General features: G+C 44.7%; 1 protein-coding gene across 1 annotated transcript in view; it reads right to left on the bottom strand.

The window, feature by feature from the left end:
- FEZ1 (fasciculation and elongation protein zeta 1) overlaps nt 1-3,114 on the bottom strand; it is a 99,016-nt gene extending 95,902 nt beyond the window's left edge. The window contains 1 exon segment of the mRNA XM_030221134.1: nt 2,964-3,114. The gene's annotated coding sequence lies outside the window, so the exon portion shown is untranslated.
- Nucleotides 3,115-22,923: the final 19,809 nt, after the last annotated feature.

The raw sequence follows: 22,923 nt of genomic DNA, 5'->3' as shown, positions 1-22,923 counted from the left end.
TACAAGTCTGCCCAGCACTATCCCCACCTGCCAACCACCAGCCCCACCTCCCACCACCGGCTCTGGCACAGACCGTATAACTCTGCCCAGCACTATCCCGCCTCCCAACAATGGAGACAGTGAAAATGTGACTGACCGTGTGTTTCTTGAGGAATAGGTTGAGAACCCCTTTCTAGTGAACCTCAACCGCCTTGCAACCCCCCCCCCCCCCCCCCCCCCCCCCCCCCCAATCCCACCAAACTCTTCCTTGCATACCTTTAACAGGAGGCAGGAACAATGTAAACTAGCTCCTACCTCTGTGCCCCATCTTCCAAAATGGTGATGCCTAATGCTGCATAGTGCATCCTGGGACACATCACTTGGGGTCAGTCTGCCAAAAGAGGGAATTTTCCCCTTAATTGGTAGACAGCAAAGAAAGCACAAAAGAGCCCTCAAGACTGGAACGATGGAGAAACCTTTAATACAAAAGACCCAACTCGGGCCGTGTTTTGGCGCAAAATTGCACCTGCCTCAGGGGTCAAATCAAACACAACCCGTGTCGGGTCTTTTACATTGTTCCAGTTTTAAGGGCTCTTTTCTGCTCTCTTTGCTGCCTTGGTTCATGTACTTTTGGAGCATCTCTTTTGCTCCCTTAATTGGTAGTCAGAGCAGAGTTAACATAAGGCAAAATGGTCTTGTTTGATTCGCTGAACCCATGTGGTGCATCCTAGGATACACTATGTGGGATCAGGCATCGCCATTTTTGAAGTTCTTGGCATGGAGGTAGGAGAACAGGGGCATCATTCCTGCCAACTACACTACCAGATATTTTTCTTTTTTAAGATATTTTTATTAAGTGGAAAAAACACAAATACAATCAAATGCTGAAGAAAACCTAGAAAGTGCGATACAGTAAATCTTGCTAAACAAAAAACACTTCATACCATAACTCTTTGGCATGATGCATGGATACATGTATATGGCAAGGGGAACTTCATAGCCTATACCCTCCCGACTAACCCCCCCCCCCCACCCCTACCAACCCAACCACTAAACCTAACCCACAACTTCCCCCCTAAGAGTAGCGTCATGAGAGACTAAAGGGTGCTAAACCATAAGTCCTTATACAGGCAATCCAGGTCGCCATTGTACAAAAGGATCCCAAATAACTACCAGAGATTTTTGGGGTAACGATGAGGGGACTGGGGTCACCTCTGGTGTGGTGAAAAATGGTGGGTTATCTTTGGCATCCTGGGGGCTGGGGGGGGGGGGGGCACAGCAAAAATGAGCATTAAAAAAAATCCTCAGATGTCAGTGCCAAAGAACGAGCTATCCCTCCAACCTGACGTTCACATTCCTGTGTTGTGCTCACCACAAAGTTTCCCGCAACAGTTCTTTGCATTAGGGTAATGAGATGTAGCTGTTCTGCCATCACGTCTTCTAAAGGTGTGCTGATGTCTAACTCAGGGGTTTGCTCAGGGTTAGCTTCAGCGCAAAACCCGTTCAGACATCACACGAACCACATACTCGCTTTCTCCGTTATCCCCCAAGTTTGCTTTGCTGATTCAGGGAGATGGGGGAGGGTATGACATTCAGTCGGTTTCTCAGCTCCTCTCATGCTGTCCAGGTATTCACTCCCTTATCGATGGATAGATTAGGAAGCAGAAAAACTCTCTCTTATGTGATCTTGTTAAAGTGTCTCTCTCTCCCCCAGTCCCCCCCCCTCACCTCCCCATAATTTATTTTATTTTTGTTACATTTGTACCCCGCGCTTTCCCACTCATGGCAGGCTCGATGCAGCAGAATTTAGGAGAAGAGGGGCTGGATTTGGGAGCAGAATAGTTCCTCTTAGCTCTGCCCTGTGTTCTATCTACTCTGGTACCCTAGTGTGTATGTGTGTGTGTGTGTGGGGGGGGGGGGGGGGGAGAGAGAGAGATGGTAGAGCAGTAAACAGACTGGATGCTTTCTGATGCTTGAGGTTCTGGACATTAGCCAATGTGCTGGGCCTCAGCTCCTCAGCTACTGTGGGGGTGCTCTCTGGAAGCCCGGCTCTGTGCACTTCCATATTGGCAGCAAAGGTCTTGCAGGCAGAGCCACATTTTGTAGGTCCTAGAAACCTTTGCCTTCATGGACCCCCCCCCCCCCCCCCTCCCTCGGAGGCATTTAATATATGACTGAGCATTTAATTTAAATTGTATGTATATTTGATTTGCATTTTATGCCTTTGTATTCTATTTCTGTATATTTTCAAGGTTAAAAATAAATAAGTTCTACTTCGTTTTTATTCTCATTTTCACAAAATGAAAACAGTTTTGTGGGCCCTAGGCACAGTGCCTATTGTGCCTAATGGATAAGTCTGCCCTGGGTGCAGTTACTGCACACCTGACTGTATCAGCTCAATTGTAGTGCTGCTAAATGAGACCCAGCAGTAGCTTCTTCGATTCACAGTGAAAATATTACCTTCTTTTAATCTTTAATGCCGAATTTTGGCCTCATTAATTTCTGTGCTCTCTCTCTGCAAAAGGCACATAGTGCAGGGGCCAAGGGCCCCCCAAGCCTGATGCTGACCTCCCCCAACAACTCATTTTCCAAACACACTTTTTCTGTGGCTTCTCTCAGGGCTCCCCATTACTAGGCAGGACACCGAGCAAGTTGCTTCCACTGATCATCAAACTGGAGAATAAAATGCTTTTGTGACTCTAGGGAAGAGAAAATGGCATACAATGGGCCAGAAAAACAGTGAATGATTTTCTGTGTGTAGCTGCTACGCTTTCTGCTTGACTGCTGAAGGACAAGCGATGCACTGGTGCGAGAATGGCAGCCAGAGAAAGAGCAACACATAATCATCTATTCCAGCACTAGGATGCAAAGGGGGAAAAAAAAAAAAAAAAGAGGTGGGGAATGTATTTTTATAGCGAATTCAGTTATTCTTAAAGACTCAAAACCATTTTTGACCAGAAAGCTTAGCACAAACAACATTGTACCTGGGGAATGACGAAGCCTTGATTTCTAGGCAGCAGTGGAGCCGGTGAGCCCGATGTCGAGCCCTTCAGGTAACATGAATTTGGAGGAGCAGGTGGAGCACCAGTGCAGGCTGTAGGTTAGTGCTTCATTCCGTAGTGCTGCTGAATGGTGGCCGCGGCTTTCTGCTCACTGCTGCTGCATGGAAGGAGATTGTCTCTTCAGCTCCTGGCACAGCCCCGCCTCCACAGCACAGAGCTCAAGCACTGAAACTGAGCTGCCGGTTCAGGCTGTGCCAGTCCTGCTTTTACTCGCATTGTATACAGAGATCTTGCTTTCATTAATCTATCAAGGTGCCAGGCTCAGGAGCGTCTAGTTTTTGTTTCTCTTGGGAAAATTCCCTATAGATGTGTGGGTACAAAAACACTCAAGCACTTTGTCCCTGCCATTTGAAAGGCAAATTCAGTTATACACAGTAACATAGTCAGTGACGGCAGATAAAGACCTGAACGGTCCATCCAGTCTGCCCAACAGTCACATTCATTATCAATTCAAGATTTAAATCAGCAATGAACGTGATGATATACCACAACCACTTGAACTTTCAGGAAATCACTAAAAACCAACCTCTTCAAAAAGGCCTACCCCAACGACCCCACGTAACCCTCTTCACCTACCAACACAGCATGACTATGCTCGAACAGGACAACACGCAATCTTCATCCATTTCAACCCTCCACTTATACCTCATACGATCACTATGCAACTTTGTATTTGCTATCCAGCGACTGGGCAAACGCCTTTGACGGTACTTTGTAAGCCACACTGAGCCTGCAAATAGGTGGGAAAATATGGGGTACAAATGCAACAAATAAATAAATATACTTGATCATGGTCTTTCTTTGGTGTTTCTGGGAAATAGACTGTAGAAGTCCACTCGGCTCTGTCCTTATGTTCCAACTACTGGAGTTGCTGTCATAGCCCACTCCAGCCTATCCGAATCCATCTTGTCATCTGCGGGACACAGATCGTAAAATCCTGCCAGGCACTGTCCTCACTTTCCAAATTATTGGAGTTTCCATCGAAGCTCTTTCCAGCTCATCCTACAACCAGAATGTTATTTGCGGAACTCAGACCGAAGAAGTCAGCCCAGCACCGGCCTTAGTTGATACAGCCAGAATTGCTATCTAAGCACCACTTAACATACAAACACTTATGCAACCCTTTAAATTTTGTTTTTTTTTCTACCATTCCTTTTCTAATTAGAGATCCTCTGTGTTCATCCCACGCATTTTTGAATTCCACCACTGTTTTTTTTCTCTACCAGGCATCAACCGTCCTCTCTGTGAAAAAGAATTTTCTGACGTTACTCCTGATTCTACCGCCCCGCAACCTCAATTCATGTCCTCTAGTTTTACCATTTTCCCTTCGCTTGAAAAATACCTTTCAAGTATTTAAATGTCTGTATCATATCTCCCTGTCCCTCTTCTCCTCTAGGTTATACATATTCAGGTCTTCCAGTCTCTTCTCATATTTCATGATGCATGCCCCATATCATTTTTGTCGCCTTCCTCTGGACCACTTCAATCTTCCTACATCTTTAGCAAGATACATTCTATAAAACTGAACCCAATACGCCAAGTGGGGACTCACTAATGACTTGTATAGGGGCATCAACGCCTCCTTTCTTCTGCTGGTTACACCTCTCCCTCTACAGCCTAGCATCATTCTGGCTATGGCCACCGCCTTGTCACACTGTTTCTTCGCCTTCAGATCCTCAGATACTAATCACCCCAAGGTCCCTCTCCCTCTCTGTGCATACCAGCTTCTCACTGCCTAACGCATTTGTCACCCTTGGATTTCTACTCACCCTTGGATTTGTACTTCTTCGCATTGAATTTTAATTGCCAAACATTAGACCATTCTTCTAACTTTTGCAGATCCTTTTTCATGTTTTCCACTCCCTCCGGGGTGTCCACTCTGTTACAAATCTTGGTATCATCCACAAAAAGGCAAAACTTACCTTATAACCCCTTCAGCAATGTTGCTCACAAATATATTGAGCAGAATCAGCCCCCAGCACCGATCCTTGAGGCACTCCACTACTCACCTTTTCTTCCTCCGAGTGAATTCCATTAAACACCACCCTCCGGCATCTGTCTGTCAACCAGCTTTTAATCCAGTTCACCACTTTGGGTCCCAACTTCAGCCTGTCAAGTTTATTCAAGAGCCTCCTATGAGGAGCCGTGTCAAAGGCTTTGCTGAAATCTAATTAGATTACATCTAGAGCACGTCCTTAATCCAATTTTCTGATCACCCAGTCAAAGAATTCAATCAGATTTATGTGGCATGATTTACCTTTGGTAAAACCATGTTGTCTCATATCTTGTAACCTATTCGATTCCAGGAAACTCACTATCCTTTCCTTCAGCATCACTTTCTGTTCCAGGGCAGAGAAGAAGCATTGAACAACGGAGGACAGGCGCGCGTGGCACCCCCCCAGCGGCGTGCTCCCGGGGGGGGGGGGGTTCCTTTGCGGGGGTGTCCGCACTGCATTGGGGGGGGCGCTGCACCCTGGGGGCAGGGCACATCGGCGATCCGCCCCGGGTGCCAGCCCCCCTCAGGAACGCCACTGATCACTTCCATTACTTTTCCAATAACCTAAGTGAGGCTTACCGGCCTGTAGTTTTCTCCCCTGGATTTCCCATTTAACAAGCTGCTAAATACAGCCATGTAGTAAGTGAAACATCCAAATGCACTGAGGACTCCTTTTTGGTGCATCAAATGTGTCGAAGCCCATTCAATTCCTATGGGTTTCGTCGCATTTGCCGCAGAGGAATCACTTATGTGACTTAGGGATCAGACTGATTTCTTCAAATTACAAAGTACCAATAACAATATAAACAAGCAAGAGCATCATGAATGCAAAAATAGTGCTATAAAGTAAAATATGATAATAAATCATGTCGACAGCTAAATGCTAGCTAGGTGAGGGAACCTTTTACAAAGCAGCACTATGCACTGAGGAGCCCTTTTACAAAGTGGTGGTAAGCCCACCCAGGACTTACCTCATGCCAATCTGGAGCTACCACTGGCCCAACGCAAGCACCGGTGGTAGTTTTACCCCCAGAATGTGGTACATAAGTATTGCCATACTGGGAAAGACCAAAGGTCCATCAAGCTCAGCATCCTGTTTCCAACAGTGGCCAATCCAGGTCACAAATACCTGGCAAGAGCCCAAAACAGTTCAATACATTTTATACTGCTTATCCCACAAATAGTGGATTTTCCCCAAGTCCATTTAATAATGGTCTATGGACTTTTCCTTTAGGAAGCCATCCAAACCTTTTTAAAACTCCGCTAAGCTAACCGCCTTTACCACATTCTCCAGCAACGAATTCCAGAGTTTAATCACATGCTGAGTGAAGAAACATTTTCTCCGATTTGTTTTCAATTTACTACATTGTAGCTTCATCGCATGCCCCCTAGTCCTAGTATTTTTGGAAAGCGTGAACAGACGCTTCACATCTACCCGTTCCACTCCACTCACTATTTTATAGACCTCTATCATATCTCCCCTCAGCCGCCTTTTCTCCAAGCTGAAGAGCCCTAGCCGCTTTAGCCTTTCCTCGTCCCATCCCCTTTATCATTTTCGTCGCCCTTCTCTGCACCTTTTCTAATTCCACTATATCTTTTTTGGCGCTAGCGGAAATTTTGGAAAACGATTTCCGCAGACTCTAACCCAGTGGTAATCAGGCAGCGCCATGTGCAATCTGGTTACCGCTGGGTTAGTGCAGGAGCCCTTACTACTACCCCCCCCCCCCCCATATGGCCATGCGGTAAGTGAAATCTTACCACATGGTCATTTCTTTTTTTGGCTTTTTTGCCCGCTGGGGTAAAAAAAGCCTCAGTGCACGGCAAAAATGGCCCCCACCGCTAGCATGGGGCCGCTTTTACCACAGCTTTGTAAAAGGACCCCTGAATTCGAAGAAGCCCATTCAATTCCCATGGGCTTGTTCTCATTCAGCACACACTAATCGGTAACCCTGCTTTGTAAAAAGAGCCCCTAAGTTTCTAAATCTGACCATCGCCTGATTTTCATTGGCATAAGGAAAATATTACCAAGAAGATTTACTGATGTCAAGATTCAGTGGAACCGTTTTTGAATGAAAGTGACTCATCCAACACATTCAGCCAACTTATTACAATCTCTTTACTTTTTTGCACACAAAACGTTATGGATGCCACAAAAAATGTGGAGAGCGGGATTGCTTGAATCGAATAAGTGTTGGTACTGTGGTGTAAATCCTGGAGCTCTACTTCATAAGATTTATGAATGTACTCAGTTAAATTCTTTTTGGTCTTCAATTTGGAAAGAAATCCAAAAGATCTTTAAAATGGACTTACAATTATCTCCGGAATTGATCTTTTTTCGATCCCTGAGAATAAAGTCTTCTCTGAGGAGCAGAACTGTACAATTCATATACACTAATTGGAAAGCTGCTTATTATTCAGTCAGTTTTGGTGCAACACTATTTCAGCTGATTTTTCAAAATGATTGGGGTGCTATATGCATCTCAAATGATTCCTCCCTGATACCATGAGTATTTCCAAATTGAAAGTGCTCAGAGACTCATAGCACCCATAGGGCTTGCACCTATATATAGCTGCTCTTTTGGGCACAATTTTTGAACCCATGGATCTAACACTTAATACCAACAAGAAGAAGAGTTCTCCTCACAGTCTAGGTCTTCAACCACTGTGGGCCCTATTGGATCTGTGATGAAAACGCACTTCCTTCCCTGCAAGGTCCTGATTTTTGGTATCCTTTTCAATAAGGGTGAACAAACAGGCACATAAATTGGAGCACCAGACACACTATGAACTCATGGAGGAGGTTTGCATTAGTCTATAATGTCCACTCTGGTTTGAATTACTCTCAGAAATACTTATAAGCTAAGGATTTGGGTAACACACACAGTATATGCAAATGAGGCAGTAGGGAAAATGCAATCCAATCCTCTGGTGCCCAGCTCAGTCCAAGGCTTCCAAGAGCTCTGCCATTCTCATCCAAACATAAAGAAATAAAGTTCTGTTGTTTCACTCTGGTGGGGCACATTATACTTAGTCCTTTTCATGGTTGGGGTCTTTCTCACTTTGAGAAGTCCTGATATCCCTAACAGCACTTCCCCTCAGGATAGTTTTCCTCACCCACTAGGCACTATCCCCTGCCCACGTAGCTGTCACCTACAAAGTCGCAAGTATGTCCTTATCCACAGGATTCAGTCTATTCCCTTCAAATTTCCATACCCTGTGATTCCACTAGAGCTCCTGCATCAGTGCAGTCCATGTATTCACAATTAGATAACGGCTGATCCCCAGGTCCCTCAAACATTGCTATTTCCATACTCTCTTCAGGGTGTTCAAGGAAAATGGCTCCAGACAGCCCTCCTTCTCCCTGGATGAAGGCTTTTTCCAAAACTGCATAAGGGCGTCCCTTCCTCTTCCAGCCTCACTTTGGTTCTAGCACATATTGCTTGGTAACCCAGAGAAACTGGGACTCATCTGAACTCCACCCCCTTCTAGAAGACTGACAGCTATGCTTCCTTTGAGTCCTGATTTGCTGCCTCAGAATCTTTTCCTGACGGCAAGGCAGGTATTCTGATCTTCCTTGCATTTTGACCTGTGTCTATATCTATCTATCTACACACACACCATATTGTCTCTAATAAGCAAGGAAAAAACACAGTTTGAAGTGCCTGTATACAAATGCTAGAAGCCTAAAAAATAAGATGGGATAGTTAGATCATATAGCACTAAATGCCTCAACTGCATGCAAATCTCTCTCATGAATATTCATTATGGGTATCCTTAAAAAAATCTGACTGACTGGGATGTCTCCAGGAGCAGGATTGGGAATCATTGCCATAGTCTATTATTGAGACAGACATGGGGAAGCCACTGCATACCCTGGGATTGGTAGTATGGAATGTTGCTACTGTTTGGGTTTCTGCCAGGTACTTGGCTTGGCCACTGTTGGAAACAGGATACTGGGCTAGATGGACCATTGATCTGACCCAGTATGGCTATTCTTATAGACTTATGGGCTACTATTAGAAGTCTAGGGTGGGCTATTTTATAGCCATCTTAAGTTCTTTTAGTGAGGTTATACTATATATAAACAGCAGTAGCTTGTTCCATATAGCAGGGGCTAAAAAATAAAAAGCAGGGTGCTTTGAGGACTCAACCTGTGCTTGTTTGAATTGGGCAAGACTGAACGGTAATCATTTATGGAGTATAAGACCCCGTATGGTGTATATGGCGTTGTAAGAACGGCAAAGTAATCTGGAAGGCCTAACTTAAGTGCTTTAAAGGTGAGCATAAGGATCTTAAAGGTAACTCTTTGTTTTATAAGCAACTAATGATACTTTTTAAACAGAGATGTAAGGTGATCTGATTTCTTTGCATGACTCAGTAACCAGATTGCAGTGTTTTGAACTGACTGCACCTTTTTCATAATTACACTAAAAAAAAAAAAGAGTGAAACAATACCTTGTTATTTATTATATTCTGACTATGTTTGTTTACTATTTAAATTAATACCTGGAGAAAGAGGGGACTGAGGCTGAGACCAGACAGATTCATTTGTATTTGGGTTTGCTGTGTGAGAACAGACTGTTACTGTGGAGATGGGAGCAGTCTCTGAATCTTGTAAATTTGCTGCACTGTCACGGACAAAAGCACTTGAGGAACTGTATTAACATTAAATTTGCCTCACTTTGAGCAGGAACAACAGAGATAATTGCCCTGTTGGGCCAAGGAATGACATAAATCCAGTCAGGATCACAATACAAACATGGGGGATTCCTTACTAAAGAGGAGGTATATTTTTGTGTTTCAGGGAAGCTTTAGAGGCTGACTTCATAGCAGCATTATTGACAGCAGGGTCACTGTGGGTTTGCTGAGCAGGCTTTGAAGAACAGTGCTTCTTTTTTCCTTCCTATTTACCTGCACTCTGCTTTCTCATTGAATCACTGCTATCCCGTGGTTGTGCCAGTCAGAAGTCAAGCAGGATCAGAAGAGGTGGTGAGGGTGGCATAACGGTGTTGATTCTGTGGGCCTTGCGTTCCCGAGCGCCCCCCCCCCCTCCCCGCCACTAAGGGAAAGATTATGGCTAAGTCTCCTCTGCTTAGGATTGAGGGGAGGAGTGAGGGACTGAGGAAGCAGTCAGCAGAGAAATAAAAGAGAAAACTGAGGTGTTGTGAGGAGAGCTATTTGACATGGCTGCGGACAAAAAGAACTGAAGGGGCACTGAGGTATTTCTTTCCATTACGCTCCACCTCCCTCCCCTTGATAACCAGACATTTCTTACCTTTCCCCAAGGTTATGGTTCAGGGTGGGCAATTATTGGGGGAATAAAAATTTGAAGGTTAGACTCAAATTAAGGGTTTTCCTGCCCTGAAGTGTGTGTGTGGAGGGGGGGGGGCATTGTTAGAGGTGGTCAATTATTAGAGAAAAAAACTGTTTGTTTATTTATTTATTTGGATTTTGCTCACACCTTTTTCAGTAGTAGCTCAAGGTGAGTTACATCCAGGTGTTGGAGGTATTTCCCTGTCCCCTGAGGGCTTACAATCTAATTTTGTATGGGAGACAATGGAGAGTTATATATATTCCTTTTGAAAATGGTCCATTTTGAAGTGTGGGGGAATGTGACCCTTTTGTGTTTACCCATCCCCCTTTCCTATCTATATTGTACTTCTACCCCTGTCCTCTTACTATCTGTCTTGTGTTACATAAGATTCCTCCTCTCTTTTATTAGAAAGTAAGCCACCTTGATGGAGTACCTGGGAGGCAGGGTAGAAAGTCATAATAAACTTGAAACTATTGAAAATGTAATAGTGAAACAGCACCCCCCCCCCCCCCCCACTGGCATGGCTGTAGGTGAAGGACTCTCACTTAGCTTAGAGGGGTCAGTATTAGCTAATTCGGCACTAACAATTAACTATTGGTATTAACAAGCACTTAATTGGCAGTAATTAAGAGTTATGGCAAATTAGTACTTTAAAGAAACTATAGTTCTGTGAAGTGCATTGAGCTTAGAATAGAAAAAGGGAAAAAGCCTCTGAAACCTTTTAACCTCTTCCTCTTTAACGTCAGCAAAATTCGCCCTTTCCTCTCTGAACACACCACCCGAACTCTCGTCCACGCTCTCATTACCTCTCACCTGGACTACTGCAACTTACTCCTCACCGGCCTCCCACTTAGCCATCTATCCCCCCCTTCAATCTGTTCAGAACTCTGCTGCACGTCTCATATTCCGCCAGAACCGATATACTCATATCACCCCTCTCCTCAAGTCACTTCACTGGCTTCCGATCAGATACCACATTCAATTCAAGCTTCTCCTTCTTACCTACAAATGCACTCAGTCTGCTGCCCCTCACTATCTTTCTACCCTCATCTCCCCTTACGTTCCCGCCCGTAACCTCCTCTCAGTACCCTTCTCCACCACCGCCAACTCCAGGCTCCGCTCATTCTGCCTCGCCTCACCCTATGCTTGGAACAACCTTCCTGAGCCCTTACGCCAAGCCTCCTCCCTACCCATCTTCAAGTCTTTGCTTAAAGCCCACCTCTTCAATGCTGCATTTGGCATCTAACCCTTACTATTCAGTGAATCTAGACTGCCCCAATTTGACTGCCCCTATCGGACCGACCGTTCACTTGTCTATTAGATTGTAAGCTCTTTGAGCAGGGACTCTCTCTGTTAAATTGTACAGCGCTGCGTAACCCTAGTAGCACTCTAGAAATGTTAAGTAGTAGTAGTAGTAGTAGTAGAATAGAAAAAGGGAAAAAGCCTCTGAAACCAACCCAGCCTCCAACCTAAATAATTGTTTTCAAAAACAAAGGTTGAGGAAAATCAATGGGTTATTTCTCATCATTGGCATAAAAAACCCCTTAAGTTCTTTAATACAAAATGCTAAAGCTTCACAGAACTGAGTATGGATCCGCAAAGAGAAGTGAAAGATTACTTTACTTCACTTAAACTTCAAAGTGGGGGTAAGAAAATAACGGTCCCTTTTTCTGTTCTAAACTCAATGCACTTCACAGAACTGTAGTTTCTTTAAAGTACTAATTTGCCATCATTCTAGAGAGATTATTGTATAGTATTATGTACTCTCTTTTCCTTGTTGGGATATATCAGTAATTAAGAGTTATTCGCAAATCTGTCCTATTCTATAACATGCACACCTAAATATCATAGTGTGCAAGTCCAAAGGGAGCACGGCCATGGGAGGAGCATGGGCGCATCAGTTGTGTTCCTTGAAATTAAATGTGATATTCTAGAATACCTGCATTTGTGCGCCTAACTGCCATCACTTGGGAACAAGCATTTACATCAGCCTTTGGCAGGCATAACTACTTGCACCCAAAGTTAGGCACGAAATGCACGTTAAGCTAGTATTCTGTAAAGGTCACTCTACACAGAGCGCCTATTGCAAAATACTAGCTTAGCACCCATCATTTTGGCATCTATCTTTGAGCAAGCCCCCTCCCTGCCCATCTTCAAATCCTTGCTCAAAGCCCACCTCTTCAATGTCGCTTTCGGCACCTAACCATTATACATCTATTCGGGAAATCTAGACTGCCCCAATTTGATTGACTGCACTTCTTTGTCCTTTAGATTGTAAGCTCCTTCGAGCAGGGACTGTCCTCTGTGTTAAATTGTACAGCGCTGCGTAACCCTGATAGCGCTTTATAAATGTTAAGTAGTAGTAGTAGTACTACTACTTATCATTTCTATAGCGCTACTAGACGTACACAGCGCTGTACACTTAAACATGAAGAAACAGTCCCTGCTCGACAGAGCTTACAATCTAATTAGGACAGACAAACAGAACAAATAAGGGATAAGGACAAAGAGAAGCAAGATTCCAGAATCCCAAAGAGCAGCAAGATTCTGTGTGGAATCCCAAAGAGTAGCAAGATTCCGGAATCCCAAAGAGTAGCAAGATTCCAGAATCCCAAAGACTACTACTACTACTACTTATCATTTCTATAGCGCTACTACACATAAGCAGCGCTGTACACTTGAACATGAAGAGACAGTCCCTGCTCGACACAGCTTACAATCTAATTAGGACAGACAAACAGGACAAATAAGAGATAAGGGAATTACTAAGGTGGGGATGATAAAATAAGGGTACTGAACAAGTGAGTAAGGGTTAGGAGTTAAAAGCAGCATCAAAAAGGTGGGCTTCTAGCCTAGATTTGAAGACGGCCAGAGATGAAGCTTGATGCACCGGCTCAGGAAGTCTATTCCAGGCATATGATACAGCAAGATAAAAGGAACGGAGTCTGGAGTTAGCTGTGAAGGAGAAGGGTGCAGATAAGAGAGATTTACCCAGTGAATGGAGTTCCCAAGGAGAAGTGTATGGACAGAATCTAGCCCTTGATTCCTAACCTTGGGCCCTATTTACTAAGCCACACTATAGGCGTGCTAGCGATATAACACGCGCTAACGCTAGACACCCATATATTCTTATGGGTGCCTCTAGCGTTAGCGCATGATAAAATGGTAGCACACCTTAGTACACAGAACACATTATGCACCAAATTATAGCATGAGGGGATTAGTACTTGATAAAATGATTTAACACATACCAAGGGGAGGAATGCTGGCTTCGGCCTAACCCCTGGTAAGCCTTTTCTTGGTTGAGAGGTGCCCAGCTCTCCCACCGGTTGCCTTCTCAGGTGCCGTGGAGGACTTGCAGCTCATCTGCATATCCTCGGAGCCTTCGCCAGAGTGACTCCCAGGTCCGTTCCGATCCACTCGGGGCCTCTGCTCAAGGTGCACAGTGCTCCTACCAGGTGCTGTGGAGGACTTGCAGCGTTCTGCATATCCTCACAGCTGCATCCGGGTGACTCCCAAATCCACCCCGACCTTCCCAGGGCCTTCGCCACAGTTACCCAGAGCTTTCGCTCCACCTACCCAGAGCTACCAGGTACTTCTTAGCCAGGATCAGGTGACCCTCAGGGGGAGGAATGCTGGCTTCGGCCTAACCCCTGGTAAGCTTTTTCTTGGTTGAGAGGTGCCCAGCTCTCCCACCGGTTGCCTTCTCAGGTGCCGTGGAGGACTTGCAGCTCATCTGCATATCCTCGGAGCCTTCGCCAGAGTGACTCCCAGGTCCGTTCTGATCCACTCGGGGCCTCTGCTCAAACGGCGCGCGAAAGCTTTCCTTCTAATAAGTTCTGGGAGAAGAGGATATTTCTCTGGTAAGTGAACAAATTTTGCTTGTGCTTTCGGAACTTGAAGATTGGGGTTTAAAGGAGGAACTGTAAGTTAGTGATAGGCTGATATCCTTAATACTTTAGCAAGTTTTAAATTACGGAAAAACTCAAAAAACACTAAGATGAAGTCAGCAGTCCAGCAGCGAGAGGGGTGCTATCCAGTCTTTTGCATTGAGTGTCACATGTATGATTATCTCCCAATTGGTGAGGTGTCATATGTGTGTGCCCGATGCAAAGAGCTCCTAGCTCTCAGAGAACGTGTCCGTTCCCTTGAGGCTAGAGTAGCAGACTTGATGGAGCTGAGGGAGACAGAGAGGTACATAGAGGAGACCTACAGGGATGTTGTAGAGAAGTCCCACCTCCAGTCAGGTAGCCCCTGTGCTACCTTGGAGGAGGGAGGTCTCCTAGAAGGAGAGCATCACCCTGGTGAAGTAGGAAGTACTCCTGTAGCCAGGACCTGCCCACCAGGGGATGTATTATCCTTTCGCACCGAGGATATATCTCCAAATGTTGCCCGGGAGGGAAAGGTTAGGACAGCTGTTGTACTTGGTGATTCGATCATTAGGCATATAGATAGCTGGGTGGCTGGTGGACGTGAGGATCGCCTGGTGACTTGCCTGCCTGGTGCGAAGGTGGCGGACCTCACGTGTCACCTAGATAGGATTCTAGATAGTGCTGGGGAGGAGTCCGCTGTCTTGGTACATGTGGGTACCAATGACATAGGAAAATGTGGGAGAGAGGTTCTGGAAGCAAAATTTAGGCTCTTAGGTAGAAAGCTGAAATCCAGATCCTCCAGGGTAGCATTTTCTGAAATGCTACCTGTGCCACGCGCAGGGCCCAAGAGACAGGCAGAGCTCCAGAGTCTCAATGCGTGGATGAGACGATGGTGCAGGGAGGAGGGCTTTAGATTTGTTAGGAACTGGGCAACATTCTGGGGAAGGGGGAGCCTATTCCGAAAGGATGGGCTCCATCTTAACCAGAGTGGGACCAGGCTGCTGGCATCGGCGTTTAAGAAGGAGATAGAGCAGCTTTTAAACTAGAAATGGGGGGAAGGCCGACAGTCGCTCAAAAGAGCATGGTTCGGGATAAGGTATCTTTCAAAGATATCACCATAACAGGGAAGATAGAGTATCCTGATAGTGAGGTTGCAAAAGAGATTGTAGTAGATCGGGTATCTTTAAATAACAATAAAAATCAGACAAAAGATTGCCAATTAATACTGTCAAGTACTAAGCATGATGTACTTAGGAACAACAAACATAGTTTGAAATGTCTATATGCGAATGCCAGGAGCCTAAGAAATAAGATGGGGGAGTTAGAATATATTGCACTAAATGAAAAATTAGATATAATAGGCATCTCTGAGACCTGGTGGAAGGAGGATAACCAGTGGGACACTGTCATACCGGGGTACAAATTATATCGTAGTGATAGGGTGAATCGGATTGGTGGAGGGGTAGCATTGTATATTAACGAGAGCCTTGAATCAAATAGATTGAAAATTCTGCAGGAAGCAAAACACTCCTTGGAATCACTGTGGATTGAAATTCCATGTGCAAAGGGGAAAAGGATAGTGATAGGAGTGTACTACCGTCCGCCTGGCCAGGACGAACAGACGGATGCGGAAATGTTAAAGGAAATCAGGGACGCAAACAAACTGGGCAACACAATAATAATGGGGGATTTCAATTACCCGCATATAGACTGGGTTAATGTAACATCTGTACACGCAAGGGACATAAGATTTCTTGATGAAATCAAGGACAGCTTCATGGAACAGCTAGTTCAGGAGCCGACAAGAGAAGGAAAAATACTAGACTTAGTCCTTAGTGGTGCTCATGATCTAGTGCAGGGGGTAACGATACGAGGGCCGCTTGATAACAGTGATCATAATATGATCGGTTTTGATATTGGCATTGAAGGAAGTGAAACTAGGAAATCAAGTACGCTAGCGTTTAACTATAGAAAAGGTGATTACGACAAAATGAGAAAAATGGTGAAAAAAAGACTGAAAGGAGCAGCTCGCAGAGTAAAAAACTTGCATCAGGCGTGGATGCTGTTTAAAAACACCATCCTGGAGGTTCAGGACAAATATATTCCACGTATTAGAAAAAAGGGAAAAAAGACTAAACGTCAGCCGGCGTGGCTAAACAGTAAGATAAAGGAAATCATTAGAGCCAAAAAACAATCCTTCAGAAAGTGGAGAAGAGAACCAACTGAAAGTAACAGGATAGATCATAAGGAATGCCAAGCCAAATGCAAAGCGGAGATAAGGAGGGCAAAAAAGGACTTTGAGAAGAAATTAGCGTTGGAAGCAAAAATACATAGTAAAAACTTTTTTAGATACATTAAAAGCAGGAAACCGGCCAAAGAGTCGGTTGGGCCGCTGGACGAAAATGGTGTTGAAGGGGCGATCAAGGAGGACAAAGCCGTAGCGGAGAAATTAAATGAATTCTTTGCTTCGGTCTTCACCGAGGAGGATTTGGGGGGGACACCGGTGCCGGAAAGAATATTTGAAGCGGGGGAGTCGGAGAAACTAAACAAATTCTCTGTAACCTTGGAGGATGTAATGGGTCAGTTCAGCAAGCTGAAGAGTAGTAAATCACCGGGACCTGATGATATTCATCCCAGAGTATTAATAGAACTAAAAAATGAACTTGCGGAGCTACTGTTAGAAATATGCAATCTGTCCCTAAAATCGAGTGTAATACCGGAAGACTGGAGGGTAGCCAATGTTACTCCGATTTTTAAGAAAGGTTCCAGAGGAAATCCGGGAAATTATAGACCGGTGAGTCTGACGTCGGTGCCGGGCAAGATGGTGGAGGCTATTATTAAGAATAAAATTGCAGAGCATATACAAAAACATGGACTGATGAGACAAAGTCAGCACGGATTTAGTGAAGGGAAGTCTTGCCTCACCAATCTAATGCATTTTTTTGAGGGGGTAAGCAAACATGTGGACAATGGGGAGCCGGTTGATATTGTATATCTGGATTTTCAGAAGGCGTTTGACAAAGTGCCGCACGAAAGACTCCTGAAGAAATTGCAGAGTCATGGAATCGGAGGTAGGGTATTATTATGGATTAAGAACTGGTTGAAAGATAGGAAGCAGAGAGTAGGATTGCGTGGCCAGTATTCTCAGTGGAGGAGGGTAGTTAGTGGGGTCCCGCAGGGGTCTGTGCTGGGTCCGTTGCTTTTTAATGTATTTATAAATGACCTAGAGATGGGAATAACTAGTGAGGTAATTAAATTCGCCGATGACACAAAATTATTCAGGGTCGTCAAGTCGCAGGAGGAATGTGAACGATTACAGGAGGACCTTGCGAGACTGGGAGAATGGGCGTGCAAGTGGCAGATGAAGTTCAATGTTGACAAGTGCAAAGTGATGCATGTGGGTAAGAGGAACCCGAATTATAGCTACGTCTTGCAAGGTTCCGCGTTAGGAGTTACGGATCAAGAAAGGGATCTGGGTGTCGTCGTCGATGATACGCTGAAACCTTCTGCTCAGTGTGCTGCTGCGGCTAGGAAAGCGAATAGAATGTTGGGTGTTATTAGGAAGGGTATGGAGTCCAGGTGTGCGGATGTTATAATGCCGTTGTATCGCTCCATGGTGCGACCGCACCTGGAGTATTGTGTTCAGTACTGGTCTCCGTATCTCAAAAAAGATATAGTAGAATTGGAAAAGGTACAGCGAAGGGCGACGAAAATGATAGTGGGGATGGGACGACTTTCCTATGAAGAGAGGCTGAGAAGGCTAGGGCTTTTCAGCTTGGAGAAGAGACGGCTGAGGGGAGATATGATAGAAGTGTATAAAATAATGAGTGGAATGGATCGGGTGGATGTGAAGCGACTGTTCACGCTATCCAAAAATACTAGGACTAGAGGGCATGAGTTGAAGCTACAGTGTGGTAAATTTAAAACGAATCGGAGAAAATTTTTCTTCACCCAACGTGTAATTAGACTCTGGAATTCATTGCCGGAGAACGTGGTACGGGCGGTTAGCTTGACGGAGTTTAAAAAGGGGTTAGATAGATTCCTAAAGGACAAGTCCATAGACCGCTATTAAATGGACTGGAAAAATTCCTCATTTTTAGGTATAACTTGTCTGGAATGTTTTTACGTTTGGGGAGCGTGCCAGGTGCCCTTGACCTGGATTGGCCACTGTCGGTGACAGGATGCTGGGCTAGATGGACCTTTGGTCTTTCCCAGTATGGCACTACTTATGTACTTATGTACTAAGATATGAATTAATGTGTGTTAAATCGATTAATGAATGTTAAACATTTCTAACATGCATTGAAAATATTGTTATTAACATGATTGCGTAAAATGAACTGAAAAAGTCTAAAAATAAGAAAAAAATGTAAATAATGACAAAACCTTTTTCCATATGCATCCCCAATACTTATGTGCCATGGTGCCACCTTGTGGTATTAGTAAAGAAATGCACTTTATAAATTTGTCAGTACGGTTTTGTAGTCTTTGGTGAAATCTAGGGTGGTAAGCAGTGTATTTTGGGCTGAGCAGTGTTGTCATATATGCAACGGTCATATTTATATGATAATTTCATTGAACACATGATTGTGATTAACACTTGTGAAAAAGTCAAAATGTATGATCATTTTCACCTTGTTTTGCAGACTGCAGCATTAGGAAAAAACAAAAACAAACAAAACCCCCCCAGTTCTTGGCCGAGTGGTCACATTGTGGGGTGCAGGCACGCCCAAAATCTCTCACTTCCCTTCAGTCTCTCAAATCTCAATTTACAGTGATGCCAGTGGGCCTGTTGTACTCTGGAAAAGGGAACACCCCATCCCCAGTACGGGTTGCCGTGTCCTGTTGCTTAGTCAAGGAAGGAAGAACATAAAGTTAACAATCTACAGTATTCACTGTTTGGCATGTGCCACCCAGAAACTTGGCAGGCAGTTACTATTATTAAAGGCAAGTTGTAGAAAGAACCATCACACCACAGTTTGGCTTTTCTCTCTCCTCAGCAGTGGCATACCTAGCTTGGTTGCCACCCGGAATGGAGCAGCCCCTGCTATAGGCACATCACCCCCCCCCCCCCCAATGCAGTCAGGGGGTGCATTGAGCAGTCTTGCAGTATACATGCATGCAGCTATCTGCTCCACTGGTCCCCTCCCCCAGAATAGGAATTTGACGTCAAAAGGAAGAGGGGACCAGCAGAGCCAACAGCTGCATACAGGTGGTCTGGATTTCCGTCATCTGGATTTTTACTGTACCTACATAAGCATCGCCATACTGGGAAAAACTGAAGGTACATGAAGCCCAGTATCCTGTTTCCAACAGTGGCCAATCCAGGTCACAAGTACCTGGCAAGATCCCTAACAAGTAAAACAGATTTTGCGCTGCTTATCCCAGGGATAAGCATGGATTTTCCCAAGTCCATCTTAATAATAGTTTATGGACTTTTCATTTAGGAAATTGTCCAAACCATTTTAAAACCCTGCTAAGCACTGTTTTTACCACATTCTCTGGCAACAAATTCCAGAGTTTAAATACACATTGAGTGTAGAAATATTTTCTCCGATTTGTTCTAAATGTACTACTTAGTAGCTTCACTGTGTGCCCACTAGTCTTAGTATTTTTGGAAAAAGTAAACAAACGATTCACGTCTACCCATTCCACTCCACTCAGTATTTTATAGACCTCTATCGTATCTTCCCTCAGCCATCTCTTCTCCAAACTGAAGAGCCCTAGTTGCTTTAGCCTTTCCTCATAGGGAAGTCATCCCATCTCCTGTATCATGTTCATCATCCTTCTCTGTTGTACCTTTTCTAATTCCACTATAGCTTTTTAGAGATGCGGTGACCAGAATTGTACACAGTATTTGAGGTGTGGTCACACCATGGAGCGATACAAAGGCATTATAACATTTTCATTTTTGTTCTTCATTCCTTTCCTAATAATTCCTAACATTTTATTTGCTTTCTTAGCCTCTGCTGCACAATGAGCAGAGGGTTTCAACGCATCATCAACGATGACACCTAAATATTTTCGCTGGGTGCTGTGATTCCTAATGCGGTACCTTGCATTATGTAGCTATAGTTTGGGTTCCTCTTTCCTACATCACTTTGCACTTCCTCACATTAAATATCATCTGCCATTTGGATGGCCAGTCTCCCAATCTTGTAGGGTCCTGCTGCAATTTTTCGCAATCCTTTTGTGACTTAACAACTTTGAATATCATCGTGTGATCAGCAAAGTTAATCACTTCACTCATTATTCCCATTTCTAGATTACTTATAAATATGTTAAAAAGCACCAGTCCTCACACAGACCCCCTGGGAACCCCCAATATTTACTCTTCTCCATTCAAAATATTGACCGTTTAACCCTGCTCTCTGTTTTCTATCTTTTAACCAGTTCTTAATCCATAGTTTAACCCTGCCTCCTCTCCGACCAGTTGCTTGCAGATGTGTATTTTTTCAAGATAATTATGGCTCTTTTTCTGTTACATTGTATGTAAGGAGGGTGAGGAAGAATATTGGGAATCCCGTGCTCTGTGAAGGATTTTTTTTTCTTTTTAAGTGCAGGAATTTACCCAGGCAAACATGCTAATGCTGGAAATCCTGTTTTCTGAGCTGTTTGCAAAAGAATAGTTTCACAGTGCATGCATTTTTCCAACTTGAAAATTGAATCTATCAATCACTGTGAAGACGTTTTTTTTATGAGCCCACAGTCACACAATATAAGAGAAAAAGGGAATGGGACAATATACTTGCCTTTCTGTGGCTTTTGCAACTACATTCAAAGTGGTTTACATGGTATATGCAGGTACTTATTATTTATACCTGGGGTAATGAAGAGTTAAGCGACTTACCCAGCATCACAAGGAGCAGTAGTGGGAATCAAACCCAGTTCCCCATGATCAAAGTCCACTGCGCTAACCACTAGGCGACTCCTCCACTCTGCCAGCTCTTTTTGTTGGGGAATCTGGGGAAAGAAAGAGTATAGGAGAGGAAACTGGAGAGAGGAATCTTTCTTTTACAATACAAAAGGCAGGCAGAATAGTACAACTTTGTAAGCAACTCTGTCCTTCAATCAGTGGCAGTCACTGGGGTGTGTAGAGGCAAACACTCACCTTTTAAGTGCCACTGAAAATGACTGGACAGCCACATGCAGGCGTGTTAACTGACCAGCGGCCATTCCTGACCAGTTGACTCGCTTTGAATGTCAGCCAGTTTGTTTCTTGCTTCTGTGGTAATTGCACTATCTCATCCCTAATCTTGGACATATTCTATCTGTGCTGTTGGGGTGTATTAAGCCGATGTCTGTTAATCCGTTCGTGAGCCCTTGAGCCTAGGCTTATGAAGGATCTTGGCCAAGGCCTAGGGTGGACCTAACAGGCACTACACAATACCACAGCCACAAAGGCCCGCACACTCAGGACACTCAACCAGCACCAGCAGAAAGGGGAGATAGACCACTCAGGCAGGTCTCATGGCCGAATGGGAACCCACTCGTACAGAGTCCAAGCGTACGGGCCTCACGGCCGATCTGGAACTGAGTCACACACTAGGGAAGGGAAAAAGAACAATGAGGGGTCCCAGAAGGGACTGGAACACATGCAACGCACACAACGCTAGCTAGTGACACAAGGGAAGGGCAACAGACAAGAAGCTGGCAGGAACAGGCTACAGCCAGTGGAAGAGAAAGCCAAGGACAAAATGGGACACAGACTCCATAGGAGTGAAGCTCCACAGGAACACTCTAGGCTGTACCATACAGCACACAAATACACTAGGCTGTACCACACAGCATCCAAGGGAAATGGGAAGCCACCTATAGGAATACACAAGGCTGTGCTACACAGCACTCAAGGATTAAGGGAAACCACTTAAAGGAATGCACAGGACTGTACCACTCAGCACTCAAGGATTAAGGGAAACCACTTAAAGGAATGCACAGGACTGTGCCACTCAGCACTCAAGGGTCAAGGGAAACCACACACAAGAGTGCACAAGGCTGTGCCACAGAGTCAAATAACAGACACTAGAGACAAAGGGAAAAGCAAGCAAGCAGGGAAAGCTGCCTTTACATACACCCGACAGATAAGGAGCAATGCTTACAGGACTCAGGAGACAACCACAAGCAGACAAAGAGTTAGAGCAGGCTAAAGGGAAGGGCTGCTAACAACACTCAATTTAGGAAGAAGCAGGGCTGACACTGTAGTCAAAGGTTTAAAGCTAACAAAGGAAAAACACAATGTTCCTACCAGAACTCAGCAGCACACAGAGACAGAGCACCCACAGGTGCACGGAAGCAAGGTAATCAGGGAAGCAGCTAAGCTAGGGAAGCAAACAAGCATACACTGGAAACAACCAGCACACAGAGAAGCTACGAGCAATGAGAGGAGTAAACATACTCCCAAGACAGCACGGTGTGCTACAAGCACAGACAGAGAGAGGGTTACAGGCTTCAGATGACAGGGATCAACGCTAAAGCATGGACTGTAGGGAAAGGTAGGTTTAAATAGATCTGACTTCTGCTGCCTCAGACGTCAACTCAATCCCTACCAGGCCAATCAGAAGCGAGTCCCAGTCATTCCCCTGCCTGTCTAGCAGAATCATAATAATGTGCATGTGAAAGCCCCGACAGGGACAGAAACATTATCACTACATAATTTTAGGACAAGCCTCTTACTTTGAAGACATTTATCATACATTGGGG

This window comes from Microcaecilia unicolor, chromosome 12 (assembly GCF_901765095.1).
Source record: "Microcaecilia unicolor chromosome 12, aMicUni1.1, whole genome shotgun sequence".
Classification (NCBI taxonomy): domain Eukaryota; kingdom Metazoa; phylum Chordata; class Amphibia; order Gymnophiona; family Siphonopidae; genus Microcaecilia; species Microcaecilia unicolor.
The sequence above is the reverse complement of the archived record's forward strand: the minus strand, read 5'-3'. Positions and strand labels throughout refer to the sequence as shown.